At 36.2% G+C, this 14,776-nt stretch overlaps 1 long non-coding RNA gene across 1 annotated transcript in view; it reads right to left on the reverse strand.

Moving 5' to 3' along the window:
• The window catches only part of LOC137216853 (uncharacterized), a 282,703-nt gene that overhangs the window by 196,902 nt on the left and 71,025 nt on the right, over window positions 1-14,776 (reverse strand). The window contains exon 2 of the long non-coding RNA XR_010939872.1: window positions 10,966-11,224. This is a non-coding gene — a long non-coding RNA (uncharacterized lncRNA). The remainder of the gene's footprint in view (window positions 1-10,965; window positions 11,225-14,776) is intronic.

Below are 14,776 nucleotides of genomic sequence, written 5' to 3' on the forward strand. Positions count from 1 at the left end.
ATTCACTGTATACTCTCCTTTCAAACCTCATCATCTTCTAAATTTTGTTATGAGCTGCTCGTTCAACTTCACCTGTGCATGAACAGAGGATAAATAGGTACTGTGCACACAAAATATTTCATGTCCTGCATGACAGAATTTTTTTAAATTAATTAATTAATTTATATATTTTTGGCAGGGTTGGGTCTTTGTTACAGTGCGCAGGCTTCTCATTGAGGTGGTTCCTCTTGTTGTGGAGCATGTGCTCTAGGCGCGTGGGCTTCAGTAGTTGTGGCACTTGGGCTCAGTAGTTGTGGCTCGTGGGCTCTAGAGCACAGGCTCAGTAGTTGTGGCGCATGGGCTTAGTTGCTCTGCGCACGTGGGATCTTCCCAGACCAGGGCTAGAATCTGTGTCCACTGCACTGGCAGGCAGATTCTCAACCACTGCACCACCAGAGAAGTCTGAATGACATGAATTTAATATGATAAATGAGTTTCTGTGAGAAAAAATTTCTATGTAATAAAGGCCAATTTTAATTTAGAGGGAATATACCTTTAAATTAGTTAAATCAAGAGAGAGTTGCCAGACATAAATAATTTGGTATTGGTGCATATAACTATCAGTAGTCTACTGCAATATTCTGAATAAATAACTTTATAGAAAGTATACCTGAACTGAATAGTTCATGCCTAATGGAACGAATTTTACAAAATTGTAATAAAATACCATCTATTTACTTCTGAAATAGTCTCTCCTTAGAAATTGGTACCATCAATCTCTGACACCAATCCCAGCTGTCACTACCCATCAGAATATGGAGTAGCTTAAGTGTCTGTTGTACACACAAACACCAAAGTGGATCTCACAGTTAATGCCCTCTTTGATTGATTTTAACGCATATTTTCTCTAAATTAAGGTGGCCTATTTTACCTAGGATAATTCTGTTCTTCACAGAAACTGTCATTTCTCTCACAAAGCCACTGTCAATCTTCTAATTCTTTCCATAGACTCCCTCAGACTGCCCCCTACAGCTCACAAAGCGAATACACATTCTAAAATGGTAAGACCATCCAATGATCTTACGCCTATTTTTCTTACTCTCATTTAAACATAGTCAAAAAAAGTGTATACCAAAAAAAAACATATTACAAATTTACAAGATGCTGAACAAATGTGGGTTCTGAAAACGATCCTTTATTACCAAGATATTTAAGAGAATATAAATCCCAAGATCCCCAGAAGCCTCCTTTAAAACTAGACCTATCTTCTGAGGTAAATGTGCTTCCAGTGGGCCCTGTTCCCAGAAAGAACTCAGATGGCATGTGATCTATCAATCATCAATGCACTAAAAAGCACCTGGTAATCAGTCTACTCCAGGATAAGGTGCAGCAAACATACGTGAATCTCTCCTTATGCATTTAAATTGCTTCTAAAAGGCTTCTCCTTTTGTGCCTCCACATTTTCCTAATTATTTTAATTGCCTGAGCAATTATCATTTGTCAGCTCAGAAATTAAAGGGAAACAATGATAAATCCCAGACTTTGGGTATTTATTCTTGGCACTAACAACTTTTTGCTTATTACCTCAATTTGAATGGCAATATTTTAATTTGGGTGAGAGTTATCTTTAATTCAACAGGTAAGTAAAATCTTTTATGCTTTCCCTAAAATGATGCCTCTCAGGTGAGGTGGCCTACATGTAGAAAAAGCACATTGAAAATTTTCCTTTCATATAAAAGCATAGAGGCATAGGTGCACATTTCTCTTCAGAGTTTGCATGGGAGATAGATGGAGTGGAGGAAAAATATGTAAACCAAAAAACAAAATATGAATACATGGGAGACTTCCACTTTTAGTTATGGTTTAGACAGTCACAAAAGAATATCTTTCCCATCCTAAAAATGAGAAGTTGCAAAAGCTATAATAATCATATTTTTAACACATTAGCAGACTGAGGATACAAAGAAAACCAAATAATCTAAATTACATAAAGTCATGAGCCCTTCTTAGGAGAGAGGAAGCAACTGATTTATTCTCTGAGCAAAGCAGGAGCAACAACAAACTTGTCATAGACTGGAGAAAAGATAAACCAACCAATATATTAACTTTTAACCACCATACGTAGGCTGGAATGATAGAGTAGAATCTTGCAAATCCCTAGTCACAGTGCAATCTGCATCACTTTGCTGATCTTTTCCTATGCAACTTTCACTAAGTGTACAGTGGTAGCATACCAAAGCCTAGTGACAGGGTAGGAGTGCTAAGAGAGACTTCAAAGGTGAACAGGGCCCTAACTGAGTTAATGACATGAACACACCAAAGGTTGAGACACTAAACCAAATATGAGATCTTGCGATATACCAGGCTTCACCAAGTGTCAGAAATGACTCACCAAAGGCCAGGGGGCACAGTAGAAGGATGGCGATACAGAAACCTAGGCTTACAAAGCCAGAAGTAAAACTATACAGCAAACAGAATTACCCCAACACTTAAAATGCTGGCATTTTAGCTATACAGCAAAAAGTAACCATCTATGATTTGGAAATTTGACAGCTGGTTTCTAAGGCATGGAGAGATCACCAGAATCTTACCAGTGTGCTGGTAACATACTCTGAATAAGGGAAATTCCTGACCCCAACTTTAAAATATTTGGCGCCACTGATGAAGTAATGAACTGACATTAACTGTATCTGCAACAAAGTCCAGATCCAGAAAGTCTTCCCTGACAAGAGGAGAATGAGATCAGAATTCAGGGAGACTGAGACACCTAAAAATTTAGGGGAAGAATATCGAATAGAAAGTAAAACCCAGAAAATACACTCTAGAAATCTGCACAGCGGTCCCCTTGCACCTTTAGATAAACTCTAAGCTGAATGAACATAGGATGAAATTTCACAAGGTCAGGCAAAGAATAAATATCAGCAAAGAATAACTACTCAGCAATCACAGTAGAAAGATCTCACTGAACACCCAAAGCATCCAGTATGGACATAAGGAAGGTCACAACATAGGCATAGAACTAAATTGGTACTATTAAATACTGCACTAGAGCCACACTAAGAAACCTTTAAAAAAAGATTCACAAGGATATAACTGATTCATAAATATCTTCACTGCTGGTCAGAACAAAGTTCATCACGTTTTATAGAGAGACACGTATAAACAGACACACAACAAAATGATATTCACAATATCCAGGATACAATAAAATTTAATAGACGTGAAAAAGCAGGAAATTGGTTGTCAGGGGCTAGAGGGAGGGGGAAATGGGAAATTGTTGCTCAATGGGTATAAAATTTCAGTTACACAGCAGGAGTAAGTTCCAGAGATCTGCTAAACAACTTAGTACTTACAGTTAATAATATAGTATTATAGTATTGTGCACTGTAAAGTATGTTAAGAGGCTAGATCTCATGTTAAGTCTTCTTACCACATGCAAAACACACACACAAACAGAACACAAGGAAATTTCTGAAGGTGATGAATATGTCTAGTACCTTGATTGTGGTTATGGTACTACTGGTATATGCATATGTCCAAACTCAACAAGATGTATGCATTAAATGTATGCAATTTTTTATATTATATCTCAATAAAGCTTAAAAAGTAAATTTAAACATGTAAGTATAAACATACATTACCTGTGACTGCCTAACAACCACAATCTTTGTCGCTAAAAACAACAGAAATTTCTTAAACCTCTTGAGGCTAGAAGTCCAAAATCAAAATGCTAGCAGGTCCTCACTTCTTCAGGCTCTCAGAAGTATCCTTCCATGTTTCTTCCAGCTTCTGGTGTCTGTTGGACTTCCTTGGCTTTCTTGGCTTCATCATTCCAACCTCTGTCTCTGTGGTCACAATGCCTCCTACCCTTCATGTGTCATAAACCTTCTACTGCCTTTATCTTATAAGGACACTGGCCGCTGGATGTAGTATCACGTGGATAAACCAAGACAACCACATACTGAGTTCTTCAATTACATTAACAAAGATACTTTTATCCAAATAAGATAACTTTCACAGGTCTGGGTGGACATATCTTGTTAGGGGCCACCAGTCAACCCACTCTAGCACCTAACAACAGAAAACCAAAATATATGAAGCAAAACCGACAAATTTGAAGAGGAAAATGGACAGTTCAACAATAGTAGATGGGGACTCCAATCCTCCAACTTCCAAAAATGAATAGAACAAAAAGGTATAGTATCATCAAGGAAATCACATGACTATAAACCAACTAGATCTAACAACTATTTACAGAAAACTGCACCCAACAACAGCAAAACACACATTTTTTCTTGAGTATCCATGGGATGTTCCTCCAGGATAGATGATGTCTTCAGCCAAAAGGCAAACATCAACAAATTTAAAAGACTTGAAATCATACAAATACATTAGATGAAATTAGAAATCATTAGGAATCAAGGAAAATCAAGGAAATTTAGGAAATCCTCAAATATGTGGAAATTAAACACACTATTTACTAAAAGAGGCACATAATAAATCACCAGGGGAATTAGAAAATATTTTGAGATGAAAATGAAAATTAAAAAATTATAAAATGCAGTTAAAGTAGAGCTTATAGAGGAATTTACGGATGTCATTTGTATATTAAAAATATCTCAAAACAATAACTTAATCTTCCACCTTAAAAAAACTAAAACAAACACACTAAATTCAATATGTGCAAATAAATAATAAAGGCTATAATGGAAATAAAAAATAAATTAGAGAAGTATAGAAAAAATATTTTTAAAACATGGTTCTTGAAAAGATCAACAATATTAACAAACCTTTGGCTAAATGGACCAAGGGAAAAAAAGATTCAAATAACTAAAATCAGGAATAAAAGAGGGGACGCCACTACGGATCTTATAGAAATAAAAATAATTATAAGGGAATACTATGAACAACTGTATTTCAACAAATTAGATAACCTAGATAAAATGAAGAAATTTCTTGAAAGATACAACCTACCAAAAGTGACTTGAGAATAAATAGAAAATGTGCATAGACCTATAACAACAAAAAACTAAGTAATTTAAAAATATTCCACAAACTGTAAAAATTTTTGTTCTAATTCTGTGAAAAGTGCTATTGGTCATTCGATAGGGATTGCATTGAATCTGTCAAATACTTTGGGTAGTAGAGTCATTTTGACAGTATTGATTCTTTCAATCCAAGAACACAGTATATCTCTCCATCTGATTGTGTTATTTTTTATTTTTTCATTAGCAACCTACAGATTCAATGCAATCCCTATCAAATGACCAATAGCATTCTTCACAGAATTAGAACAAAAAAGTTTTCAATTTGTATGGCAACACAAAAGACCATGAGTAGCGAAAGCAATCTTGAGAAAGAAAAACAGAGCTGGAGGAATCAGGTTCCCTGACTTCAGACTATACTACAAAGCTACAGTAATCAAAACAGTATGGTACTGGCACAAAAACAGAAATACAGATCAACGGAACAGGATAGGAAGTCCAGAGATAAACCCATGCACCTATGGTCACCTAATCTATGACAAAGGAGGCAAGGATATACAATGGAGAAAAGACAGTCTCTTCAATAAGTGCTGGGAAAACAGGACAGCTACATGTAAAAGAATGAAATTAGAACACTCTCTAACACCATACACAAAAATAAACTCAAAATGTATTAAAGACCTAAATGTAAGGCCAGAAACTATCAAACTCTTAGAGGAAAACATAGGCAGAACACTCTATGACATAAATCGCGGCAAGATCTTTTCTGATCCACCTCCTAGAGTAATGAAAATAAAACCAAAAATAAACAAATGGGACCTAATTCAACTTTAAAACTTTTGCACATCAAAGGAAACCATAAATAAAACGAAAAGACAACCCACAGAATTGAAGAAAATATTTGCAAACAAAGTGACTAACAAGGGATAAATCTCCAAAATATACAAACAGCTCATGCAGCTCAATATCAAAAAAACAAACAACCCAATCAAAAAATGGGCAGAATACTGAAATAGACACTTCTCCAAGAAGACATACAGATGGCCAAGAGGCACATGAAAAGATACTCAACATCACTATTATTAGAGAAATGCAAGTCAAAACTACTATGATGTATCATCTCACACCAGTCAGAGTGGCCATAATCAAAAAATCTACAAACAATAAATGCTGGAGAGGGTGCGGAGAAAAGGGAATCCTCCTGCACACTTGGCGGGAATGTAAACTAGTAGAGTCACTATGGAGAATGGTATGGAGGTTCCTTAAAAAACTAAAAATAGAGCTACCATATTATCCAGCAATCCCACTCCTGGGCATATATCCAGAGAAAACCATAATTCGAAAAGATACATGCACCCCAATGTTCACTGCAGCACTATTTACAATAGCCGAAACACGGGAGCAACCTAGATGCCCATCGGTGGATTAATGGATAAAGAAGATGTGGTATATATATATATATATATATATATATACACACACACACACACACACACACACACACACACACACACACAATGGATTACTGAGCCATAAAAAAGAATGAAATAATGCCATTTGCAACTACATGGATGGACCTAGAGATTGTCATATTGAGTGAAGTAAGTCAGAGAAAGACAAATATCATATGATATCGCTTATATATGGAATCTAAAAAAATGGTACAAATGAACTTATTTACAAAACAGAAACAGAGTCAAGATGTAGAAAAACAAACTTATGGTTACCAAGGGGGAAAGGGAGCAGGGGGAGGGATAAATTGGGAGATTGGGATTGACATATGCACACTACTATATATAAAATAGGTAACTAATAAGGACCTACTGTATAGCACAGGGAACTATATTCAATACTCTGTAATGACCTATATGGGAAAATAATCTAAAAAAGAGTGGATATATATATATATATATATATATATGTTAAACAAAAAAAGAACTGTAGTAAACAATTTAGCCATAAAAATCTTATTTTTTATGGTTTTGTGATTTAAAAATAATAAAAATAAAAACCTTCTACAAAAAAAGTTTATGCCCAGATGGCTTTAATGGTGAATTCCGTTTAATGTTTAATAAAGGATTAATAACATCATTCACAAATTCTTTCAAAAAAAAGAAGGGGAGGAAACACTTCCTAACTCATTGTATGAGGCCAGTAGTATACTCATACTAAAAGCAAAGATGCAACAAAAAAGGAAAACTGCACATCAACATCTCTTATGAATCTAAATACAGGATTCCTCAATAAAATACTAGCAAACTCAACCCAGAAGATATTAAGAGGATTATACATCATTACCAAGTAGGATCAATCTCAGGATGCAGGTTAGTTTATCATCTAAATGTCAATCGATGGAATACACAATATTAATAGGAAAAGGACAAAAAATTGCATGCTCGTATCAACAGATGCAGAAAAAGTATTTGACAAAATCCAACGCCCTTTCATGAAAAAACACTAAATAAAATAGGAAAATACGGAACTTTCCTTATTCTCATAAAAGACATTTATGATAAACCACAGGTAACATCATATTAAATTAAGAAGCCTGTGTGCTTTCCTACCAAGACCAGAAACAAGACAAAGATGTTCACTCTTGTCACTTATATTCAACATTGTACTGGGGGTTTTAACCAGGTCACTCAGAGAAGTAAATAAAAGGCATACATATTGGAAAGGAAGGCTCTCTAATCATAGATGACATGATATTGTATTTAGAAAATCCTAACGAATCCACTAAAACACTATTAGAATTAATAAACAAGTTCAGCCAAGTAACAGCATACAAGATCAATACACAAAAATCAATTTTATTGCTATACTCTAGCAATGAAAACTCTGAAAATGAAATTTTAAAATGATTACATTACCGAACCATCAAAAAGAATAAAATATGTAGAAACAAATTTAACAAAAGAAGTTCAAAACTTACGCTCTGAAAACTACAAAACATTACTGAAAGGAATTAAAGAAGTTCTAAATAAATGGAAAGACAACTCATGTTCATGAATCAAGAAGATTTAATATTGGTAAGAAATAGTGTTCTCTAAACACTCTACAGACCCAACAAAATCCCTCAAAATCCCAGCTGCCTTTCATGCAGAAATTTGTATGATTACCCTAAAATTCATATTGAAACATAAGGGACCTAGAAGAGCCAAATGTTCATGACCTTGTATTATACAATGGTTTGTTAGATATGACACGAAAAGCACAGGTGATGAAAGAGGGAATAGATAAACTGGACTTAAGAAAATTAAAAACTTTCATGCTTCTTGGTCTTCATCAAGTAATTGAAAAGAAAACCCATAGAATGGGAGAAAATATTTGCAAATCATGTATTTGATAAGGGATTTGTATCTAAAAAAATAAGTAACATTCTTTCAACTCAACAATAAAAAACAAATAACTCAAATTTAAAATGGGCAAAGGACTGAATAGACAGTACTCCAAAGAGTAACAGGAATGGCCAACAAGCTTATGAAAAGAATCTCAACATCATTAGTCATTAGGGAAATTCAAATAAAAACCACAATGAGATGCTACTTCACACTTACTAGGAAGGCTATAATTTTTTAAAAAGGAAAACAGTAGTGAAGAGGTATGGAGAAATTGAAACCCTTGTATATTGCTGGTTAAAATATCAAATGATGCAGCATCTGTGGAAAACAATTTGGGTTTCAATATAAGTTTCAAAATATTGTACAACAGGATTGTTTTTAATTACCTTAAGAAATCCGGGTAAAGAAAAAACAAGAGTGGCACAATAAGACAGAGCCAGGTTTAAGTTTAATAAACAAGGTGCATGCATGAAGTCTTACAATTACTAGAAGTCAACCATTCAAGTGAACTTTTAAAAAATAAATAAATTTATTTATTTATTTATGGCTGCATTGGATCTTCCTTGCTGCGCATGGGCTTTCTCTAGTTGTGGTGAGCGGGGGCCACTCTTCATTGCGGTGCATGAGATTCCCATTGTGGTGGCTTCTCTTGTGGAGCATGGGCTCTAGGTGCGTGGGCTTAAGTAGTTGTGGCACACGGGCTCAGTAGTTGTGGCTCGCGGGCTCTAGAGTACAGGCTCAGTAGTTGTACTGCACAGGCTTAGCTGTTCTACAGCATGTGGGATCTTCCCGGACCAGAGCTCAAACCTGTGTCCCCTGCATTGGCAGGCAGATTCTTAACCACTGCGCCACCAGGGAAGCCCTGAAGTGAACTTTGGCTATTCGTAATAGCCAATGCAAGAAGCAAAATTTCATCTCTTACCTGATCATAAGATAAAACTTGACGTGAAAAATCTCTTTTCTGTATCCTTATAGAAGTGACATTACAATTTACCCAACAACACTTTTAGGGTTAACAAAACAATGACTTTCATAGGGCTATCTATCATGTACATTTGTAACATCATGATAAAGCTTAATTCAGTAAAACTAGTTATATCAGCAGCCTAAATAATGCAGGTTAGGTGTATAGCTTTCTGATGGCCAGGCTTTGAATTTGAGCCATTTTGGAGTATTCACAAAATAGAAGAATTGTATCCTTTAAGAGATCTTCCATCAAAATTCTTTTTTTTTAACCAAGTTTTAGATATGTATTAGAAGGGTGACAAACAAATCTTCACAGGGGCGAGTACAGTAAAATAGATGAGAGAAGTGGGACTTTCTAATAAAAACAAACAAACTACAAATACAATTGAAAAATGGTATTTAATATACAGCCACCTCCATCTTAGGGGTTAGGAGCTATGGTAAACCAGAGCCTACTATACTTCCAACCAGTCTATTTTTACTATAACCAAAATACGTGTTATATATTGCTAGATCTCTTACCTTTCTTAGTTGTAGCATTCCGAAGTCAGTTACAGAAAACAGAAAGCATTAAGGTTATTTCATGCATAAAGAGTAAAGGGCTTCAATATGGGAAACTGAGTGTTTGCAATTTGTAGAGGGTGGGTCTTCAGAAATGACTGCCAGGAGAATGATGACGAATCAGACCTCAAGTAAGTTGCCAACGCTACTTCAATTAGGAAAGTGGGAAATCTTGAATCTTTCACTTTAACTGTTGACTCCAAGAACCATACAATTAAGAAGCTACTACTGCTTTTAGCCATTAATTCCAGAGTCACCCCTTTCCCATTAGGTCCACACTGACAACAGAAATAATAGCAACAACAATTAAAGGATGCATCTTCTGGCCCTGCTTCTTGATTTCCACAAACCTGGTGACAGAAATACTGCTTTACAGGTAAACCAAAACCCTCCATGATCATGTTTACCACCGGGAACAACTGAAACCTCTGCTTTTAAAGTATCACTTAACTATATCTGATTGGTGAATGCTAAAACTAAATAATTTCTATCTGGAAGCTCCAATTAGAAATGTAATTTTTAACTTTTTAACTAAAAATGTGTCTGTGTAGGCATGAGAGATGTATTCAGAGTAGTAGTGCACTTTATCCGCCATATACTTTTATGATAAAATGACCAGAGTTTTAAAGTGCTGGCAATTAATTCAATTTTTTAAAAATGTTAATGGACAGGCTAACAGTGTGGGAGTTGATAAAGTACAACTGTGAGCATATTTGGCTTCATGAGGATGGTAGTTTGTGGTCTACTTCAGTATGGAGGAACATCAAGATCAAGCTCTGCCCTCCAGTCTGTAAAGAAATACCAATAGTGCTTTCCTCTAATAAAAGCATTTAAAATTGTATTTATCTTACAAAAGTAGAAATTCTTGATAAAACAGTCCAAAAATATGCAAGTTTATATAGTAAAAGTGAAAATTTCTCACCTATCACTGTCACTCCCTTTTTGTAACCTTTATTAACCTTGTGAAATAGATCATACCTCACTTTGAAAAAAAGAGATGAAAAAGCAGGAAAATGTGACCAATAATCAAGAGAAAGTACTTTTAAATAGAAGCTAACCATGAGATAACCCAGATGTCAGATCTAGCTTACAAAGACTTAGCACTTTAAAACAGCAAAAAAGAAAGTACTTACAATTCTGTGGGCTGACTCAGTGATTCTCCACTGCATGCAGTGCCAGTTGGGATCACTCATATAACTTCATTCATTTAAGAGCTTAGCTGGAGTGCCTTGGTTCTCCTCTATGTGGACTTACTTTTCACACAATGTCTTATCCTCCAGAACCTTCTACATTTATACCCTTGATTTGATCTTGACCCTGGGAAGTGCTCAGGATTTAATCAACTCCATGAGGCCATTCCGTATTTTGAGAACCATTTGCCAGGTGGAGAAGCTACAAATGAGAAAAAAGTTTTATTTTCCAAACCAGTAAGTCTTATATATATAGACATATTTATTCCATATTATTCTTGAAAAGTGAACAGTTCCTTCTTTAGCTCATCTCTCTCTTATAATTTATCACAGATAGCTAAAAGAAGCTAACTGACACTTCTGAATTCTTGACAATTTCATTGCCTGGCTATCACCTTAACCAGTACTAAAATTTTGTTAGGTATTTTTTCTACCTTCCAGGTTATCACAAGTAACAATTCTGTCAATGTTATATCAATATATGACAGAGAAAAGGGCAATGGCAGTTTCCTCACTGTTCTCCCAGCCTTCAATCACAATCTCCTCACCACTTTTCCAGCCACCCAGTCTCAAAGACAATGGCATTATTTTATGTTTTTGTTACAGAAACACTCCACTTCCAGGGGGCAATTCTATTTTAGTTATCTATTATTGTTTAACAAGCACTACAAAACTAGTAATTTAAAACAATGATGATTTATTATTTCTTACAAGTCTATAGGTTGACTCAGTAGTTATTGTGTCCCACATAGTATCACCGGGAATCACTCATATGACTGCATTCACCTGGGAGTAAAACTGCTTCACCTCAGTCTTCTGCACTGTACTTTCTCATCACAGGGTGTCTCAATTCCCAGTGCTTCTCTACATGCCCCCCATAATAGAAGGATAGCTAGCATGGACTTCCTTACAAAATAGCAGCTGGTTTCTAAGACAGCAAAAAAAGAAAATTCAAAGGCCCTGAATGGTGATTCCCAGAAGTAGTATAGTATTGTTTCCACTGCATTCCATTGGTCAAAAACTTACAAAGACAGCCAGGATTCAAGGAGAGTGAAAATAAACTCTTACCCTTTTATGGGAAGAGTACTAGACAATACTGGGAGGGGAGAAAATTTTTGAAAACCAATCTATCAATCTTAGCAACCTACAGAACCAAAAAACTCAGAACCGAGGCAGGATACATACAAAGAAAACTCCAGCTAGGCCCATATAGTCAAACTGCTGCAAATCAATGAAAAAGATAATCTTAAAATGTCAGAGAGGGCTTCCCTGGTGGCGCAGTGGTTGAGAGTCTGCCTAACGATGCAGGGTACATGGGTTCGTGCCCCAGTCTGGGAAGATCCCACATGCCACGGAGTGGCTGGGCCCATGAGCCATGACCACGGAGCCTGCGCGTCCAGAGCCTGTGGCCGCTGAGCCTGCGTGTCCGGAACCTGTTCTCCACAATGGGAGAGGCCACAACAGTGAGAGGCCCACATACCACAAAAAAAAAAAAAAAAGTCAGAGAAAAACTAAATACTATATAGATGAAAACAGTAATAAGATTGACAGTAGGCTTCTTATCAAAATAAAATAATGGTGGCTAGAAGACAATGGACTTACGTATTTAAAGTGCTGAAAAAAAGTACTACTGTGCATATACCCTGAGAAAACCATAATTCAAAAAGAGTCATGTACCACAATGTTCATTGTAGCTCTATTTACAATAGCCCAGAGATGGAAACAACCTAAGTGTCTATCAACAGATGAATGGATAAAGAAGATGTGGCACATATATACAATGGAATATTACTCAGCCATAAAAAGAAACGAAATTGAGCTATTTGTAATGAGGTGGATAGACCTAGAGTCTGTCATACAGAGTGAAGTAAGTCAGAAAGAGAAAGACAAATACCGTATGCTAACACATATATATGGAATTTAAGAAAAAAAATGTCATGAAGAACCTAGGGGTAAGACAGGAATAAAGACACAGACCTACTAGAGAATAGACTTGAGGATATGGGGAGGGGGAAGGGTAAGCTGTGACAAAGCGAGAGAGAGGCATGGACATATATACACTACCAAACGTAACGTAGATAGCTAGTGGGAAGCAGCCACATAGCACAGGGAGATCAGCTCGGTGCTTTGTGACCTGGAGGGGTGGGATAGGGAGGGTGGGAGGGAGGGAGACGCAAGAGGGAAGAGATATGGGAACATATGTGTATGTATAACTGATTCACCTTGTTATAAAGCAGAAACTAACACACCATTGTAAAGCAATTATACTCCAATAAAGATGTTAAAAAAAAGATGTAAAAAAAAAAGTAAAGTTAGAATTCTATACACTGTAAGATATCTTTCAGAAAAAGACTAAATGAACACATTTCCAGACATATAAAAGCCAAAGCATTTGTCTCAAATATGCCTATACCACAAGAAAAGATTAAAAAAAGATGGCAGAGTGGAAGGACGTGTGCTCACTCCCTCTTGCGAGAGCACTGGAATCACAACTAACTGCTGAACAATCAGTGACAGGAGGACACTGGAACTCACCAAAAAAGATGCCCCACATCCAAGGACAAGGGAGAAGCTGCAATGAGATGGGAGGAGGGGTGCAATCACAATAAAATCAAATCCCATGGCCATTGGGTGGGTGACTCACAAACTGGAGAACACTTATACCACAGAGGTCCACCCACTGGAGTGAAGGTTCTGAGCCCCACGTCAGGGTTCCCAACGCAGCCAAAAATAAATAAGTAAAGAAAATAAACAGAAAACAATTTAAAAGTAATATGGGCAGAAGACCTAAATAGACATTTCTCCAAAGAAGACATACAGATGGCCAACAGGCACATGAAAAGCTTCTCAACGTCACTAATTATTCGACAAATGCAAATCAAAACTACAATAAGGTATCACCTCACACCGGACAGAATGGGCATCTTCATAAAATCTACAAACAACAAATGTTGGAGAGGGTGTGGAGAAAAGGGAATCCTCTTGCAATGTTGGTGGGAATGTAAATTGATACAGCCACTATGGAGAACAGTACAGAGGTTCCTTAAAAATCTAAAAATAGAATTACCATATGACCCAGCAAGCCCACTACTGGGCATATACCCAGAGAAAACCATAATTCAAAAAGACACAAGCAACCCAATCTTCACTGCAGTACTATTTATAATAGCCAGGTCATGGAAGCAACCTAAATGCCCATCGACAGATGAATGGATAAAGAAGATGTGGTACATATATACAATGGAATATTACTCAGCCATAAAAAGGAACAAAATTGGGTCATTTGTAGACACGTGGATGGATCTAGAGACTGTCATACAGAGTGAAGTAAGTCAGAAAGTGAAATACAAATATCGTATATTAACGCATATATGTGGAATCTAGAAAAATGGTACAGGTGAACCGGTTTGCAGGGCAGAAATAGAGACACAGGTGTAGAGAACAAACCTATGGACACCAAGGGGGGAAACTGGGGGGTGGTGGTGGTGGGATGAATTGGGAGATTGGGATTGACATATACACAATAATATGTATAAAACAGAGAGCTAATAAGAGTCTGCTGAATAAAAAATAAATTCATTAAATTAAAAAAGATAAAGCTAATGACATGAGATAGTTCATTTGGACTTTGTTAATGTACAACATTAACAATTTCTGCAATTTTAAATGCATTAAAACTGTGGTTGACTAAAAAAAAATGATAAAAAAATTGTTCTTCACGCAAAAGGTGCAGATTGTAAGAGAAAAAAATGAA

Source organism: Pseudorca crassidens, chromosome X (assembly GCF_039906515.1).
Source record: "Pseudorca crassidens isolate mPseCra1 chromosome X, mPseCra1.hap1, whole genome shotgun sequence".
NCBI lineage: Eukaryota > Metazoa > Chordata > Mammalia > Artiodactyla > Delphinidae > Pseudorca > Pseudorca crassidens.